This window comes from Gouania willdenowi, unplaced genomic scaffold (genome assembly GCF_900634775.1).
Source record: "Gouania willdenowi unplaced genomic scaffold, fGouWil2.1 scaffold_19_arrow_ctg1, whole genome shotgun sequence".
Classification (NCBI taxonomy): domain Eukaryota; kingdom Metazoa; phylum Chordata; class Actinopteri; order Blenniiformes; family Gobiesocidae; genus Gouania; species Gouania willdenowi.
This window is the reverse complement of record NW_021144951.1, coordinates 1-4,699: the sequence shown is the minus strand read 5'-3', so window position 1 is coordinate 4,699 and position 4,699 is coordinate 1. Positions and strand designations below refer to the sequence as shown.

Here is a 4,699-nt window from a genome sequence, read left to right as displayed (position 1 = left end):
TACATCTGCCGTAGCCCAGGATCTAACCAGGGAGCCTTTGATCTTTAGTCTAAAGCTCTCCAACAGAGCTATTCCAGCACAAAAATCTAAAAAAAAAAAATCCAAAAATAAATAAATAAATAATGTTGTAATAACTATAGAGATTGGCACACCACAAAATAGATTATTCACCGTGTCATGAGTAATTTTAAGAACTCAGACGAAACGCAACTCACTGGCTAGATTTGCTTCAGTGGTTCCTTGGCTAGCATCAGTGACCTTGAGCTTGTTGACCGGTGGTAGCTAATGCATTTTACTTTTGCTGAGTCATCAGCACAACTCTTTTGCAGAAAACAATGGCATATCTGCCGCAACCCGGGATCGAACCAGGGACCTTTAGATCTTCAGTCTAACGCTCTCCCAACTGAGCTATTCCGGCACAAAATGCTGGTAGAAATGTTTGAAAAAAAGTTTTATTAAACTATGAAAAGGGACACATCAGAGAGTTGAGTCACCGTGTCATAAATAATTTTTGAAAACTCAGACAAAATGCTATCTCAACACACTGGCTAGATAACTTGAGTGGTACTTAGCTTGCATCAGTGACCTTGAGCTTGTTGACCGGTGGTGGCTAGTTTATTTTACTTTTTTCTGAGTCATCAAAAGAATTCCATAACAATATACCCAAACAATTTCATTCATCTGCCGTAGCCCCGGATCTAACCAGGGAGCCTTTGATCTTTAGTCTAAAGCTCTCCCAACGAGCTATTCCGGCACAAAAATCAGTAAAGTTAAAAAAATTTTAATAAATAAGTTGTAAACTATAAGGGACACCACAAATAGTTCTTCACGTGTCAAATATAATTTTAAAACTCAGACAAAATCGCAACTCACTGGCTAGATAGCTTAAGTCGTACCTTAGCTTGCATCAGTGACCTTGAGCTTGTAACCGGTGGTAGCTAATATTTTACTTTTGCTGAGTCACAGAATTCCATGCAGAAAAACAATGTCATATCTGCCGTAGCCCGGATCAAACCAGGGACCTTTGATCTTAGTCTAAAGCTCTCCCACAGAGCTATTCCAGCACAAAAATCTGTAGAAATGTTAAAAAAAAGTTTTTTAATAATATAAAAGGACACACAAATAGTATTCACCGTGTCATAATATTTTTGAAAACTCAGACAAAATGCTTATCTCAACACACTGGCTAGATAACTTGAGTGGTACCCTTAGCTTGCATCAGTGACCTTGAGCTTGTTGACCGGTTGGTGGCTAGTTTATTTTACTTTTTTCTGAGTCATCAAAAGAAATTCCATAACAATATACCCAAACAATTTCATTCATCTGCCGTAGCCCAGGATCTAACCAGGGAGCCTTTGATCTTTAGTCTAAAGCTCTCCCACAGAGCTATTCCAGCACAAAAATCTAAAAAAAATGCAAAAAAAAAAATTTAAAAAAAAATGTTGTAATAACTATAGATGGCACAACACAAATTGATTATCACTGTGTCATGAGTAATTTTTAAGAACTCAGACGAAATGCAACTCAACTCACTGGCTGGATTGCTTCAGTGAGCTTGGTTACTAAAGCTTTGCTAATGCATTTTACTTTTGCCAAAATTGCTATCTCAAACACACTGGCTAGATAACTTAAGTGGTACCTTTGCTTGCATCAGTGACCTAGCGCTTGGTGACCGGTGGTGGTGGCTAATGTATTTACTATTGCTGAGTCATCAACAGAATTCCATAACAAATACCCAAACAAATTCATACATCTGCCGCAGGCCCAGGATCTAACCATGGAGCCTTTGATCTTTAGTCTAAAGCTCTCCCAACTGAGCTATTCCGGCACAAAAGGGCAGTAAAAATGTTTGAAAAAAATGTTTTATCAAACTATGAAAAGGGACACATCAGAGAGTTGAGTCACCGTGTCATAAATAATTTTTGAAAACTCAGACAAAATGCTATCTCAACACACTGGCTAGATAGCTTAAGTCGTACCTTAGCTTGCATCAGTGACCTTGAGCTTGGTAACCGGTGGTAGCTAACATATTTTACTTTTGCTGAGTCACCAGAAGAATTCCATAACAATATACCCAAACAAATTCATACATCTGCCGTAGCCCAGGATCTAACCAGGGAGCCTTTGATCTTTAGTCTAAAGCTCTCCCAACAGAGCTATTCCAGCACAAAAATCTAAAAAAAAAAATCCAAAAATAAATAAATAAATAATGTTGTAATAACTATAAGATGGCACACCACAAATAGATTATTCACCGTGTCATGAGTAATTTTTAAGAACTCAGACGAAACGCAACTCACTGGCTAGATTGCTTCGGTGGTTCCTTGGCTAGCATCAGTGACCTTGAGCTTGTTGACCGGTGGTAGCTAATGCCATTTTACTTTTGCTGAGTCATCAGCACAACTCTTTTTTGAGAAAACAAGTGACATATCTGCCGCAACCCCGGGATCGAACCAGGGACCTTTAGATCTTCAGTCTAACGCTCTCCCAACTGAGCTATTCCGGCACAAAATGCTGGTAGAAATGTTTGAAAAAAAAGTTTTATTAAACTATGAAAAGGGGACACATCAGAGAGTTGAGTCACCGTGTCATAATAATTTTTGAAAACTCAGACAAAATGCTATCTCAACACACTGGCTAGATAACTTGAGTGGTACTTAGCTTGCCATCAGTGACCTTGAGCTTGTTGACCGGTGGTGGCTAGTTTATTTTACTTTTTTTGAGTCATCAAAGAATTCCATAACAATATACCCAAACAACTCATACATCTGCCGCAGCCCAGGATCTAACCAGGGAGCCTTTGATCTTTAGTCTAAAGCTCTCCAACTGAGCTATTCCGGCACAAAAGGGCAGTAAAAATGTTTGAAAAAAAAATGTTTTATCAAACTATGTAAAGGGAGACATCAGGAGTTGAGTCACCGTGTCATAAATAATTTTTGAAAACTCAGACAAAATGCTATCTCAACACACTGGGCTAGATAGCTTAAGTCGGACCTAGCTTGCATCAGTGACCTTGAGCGCTTGGTTAACCGGTGGTAGCTAACATTTTACTTTTGCTGAGTCACCAGAAGAATTCCATAACAATATACCCAAACAAATTCATACATCTGCCGTAGCCCAGGATCTAACCAGGGAGCCTTTGATCTTTAGTCTAAAGCTCTCCCAACAGAGCTATTCCAGCACAAAATCTAAAAAAAAAAATCCAAAATAATAAATAAATAAGTTGTAATAACTATAAGAGGCACACCACAAATAGATTATTCACCGTGTCATGAGTAATTTTAAGAACTCAGACGAAACGCAACTCACTGGCTAGATTGCTTCAGTGGTCCTGGCTAGCATCAGTGACCTTGAGCTTGTTGACCGTGGTAGCTATGCATTTTACTTTTGCTGAGTCATCAGCACAACTCTTTTGCAGAAAACAATGGCATATCTGCCGCAACCCGGGATCGAACAAGGGACCTTTAGATCTTCAGTCTAACGCTCTCCCAACAGAGCTATTCCGGCACAAAAATCTAAAAAAAATGCAAAAAAAAAAAATTAAAAAAAAAATGTTGTAATAACTATAAGATGGCACAACACAAATTGATTATTCACTGTGTCATGAGTAATTTTTAAGAACTCAGACGAAATGCAACTCACTCACTGGCTGGATTGCTTCAGTGAGCTTGGTTACTAAAGCTTGCTCATGCATTTTACTTTTGCCAAAATGCTATCTCAACACACTGGCTAGATAACTTAAGTGGTACCTTGCTTGCATCAGTGACCTAGCGCTTGGTGACCGGTGGTGGCTAATGTATTTTACTATTGCTGAGTCATCAACAGAATTCCATAACAATATACCCAAACAAATTCATACATCTGCCGCAGCCCAGGATCTAACCAGGGAGCCTTTGATCTTTAGTCTAAAGCTCTCCCAACTGAGCTATTCCGGCACAAAAGGGCAGTAAAAATGTTTGAAAAAAAATGTTTTATCAAACTATGTAAAGGGACACATCAGAGAGTTGAGTCACCGTGTCATAAATAATTTTTGAAACTCAGACAAAATGCTATCTCAACACACTGGCTAGATAGCTTAAGTCGTACCTTAGCTTGCATCAGTGACCTTGAGCTTGGTAACCGGTGGTAGCTAACATATTTTACTTTTGCTGAGTCACCAGAAGAATTCCATAACAATATACCCAAACAAATTCATACCTGCCGTAGCCCAGGATCTAACCAGGGAGCCTTTGATCTTTAGTCTAAAGCTCTCCCAACAGAGCTATTCCAGCACAAAAATCTAAAAAAAAATCCAAAATAAATAAATAAATAATGTTGTAATAACTATAAGATGGCACACCACAAATAGATTATTCACCGTGTCATGAGTAATTTTTAAGAACTCAGACGAAACGCAACTCACTGGCTAGATTGCTTCAGTGGTTCCTTGGCTAGCATCAGTGACCTTGAGCTTGTTGACCGGTGGTAGCTAATGCATTTTACTTTTGCTGAGTCATCAGCACAACTCTTTTGCAGAAAACAATGGCATATCTGCCGCAACCCGGGATCGAACCAGGGACCTTTAGATCTTCAGTCTAACGCTCTCCCAACTGAGCTATTCCGGCACAAAATGCTGGTAGAAATGTTTGAAAAAAAAGTTTTATTAAACTATGAAAAGGGACACATCAGAGAGTTGAGTCACCGTGTCATAAATAATTTT

The 4,699-nt window shown here is 38.8% G+C and overlaps 4 non-coding genes across 4 annotated transcripts; all 4 read right to left on the bottom strand.

Moving 5' to 3' along the window:
• Nucleotides 1–345: 345 nt before the first annotated feature.
• trnaf-gaa (transfer RNA phenylalanine (anticodon GAA)) lies at nt 346–418 on the bottom strand. Its single transcript has one exon. It is a non-coding gene; the product is annotated as a tRNA-Phe (tRNA).
• Nucleotides 419–2,432: 2,014 nt separating this feature from the next.
• Nucleotides 2,433–2,506, bottom strand: trnaf-gaa (transfer RNA phenylalanine (anticodon GAA)). The gene has a single exon. It is a non-coding gene; the product is annotated as a tRNA-Phe (tRNA).
• A 928-nt stretch (nt 2,507–3,434) lies between these two features.
• Nucleotides 3,435–3,507, bottom strand: trnaf-gaa (transfer RNA phenylalanine (anticodon GAA)). The gene has a single exon. It is a non-coding gene; the product is annotated as a tRNA-Phe (tRNA).
• A 1,024-nt stretch (nt 3,508–4,531) lies between these two features.
• trnaf-gaa (transfer RNA phenylalanine (anticodon GAA)) lies at nt 4,532–4,604 on the bottom strand. The gene has a single exon. It is a non-coding gene; the product is annotated as a tRNA-Phe (tRNA).
• Nucleotides 4,605–4,699: the final 95 nt, after the last annotated feature.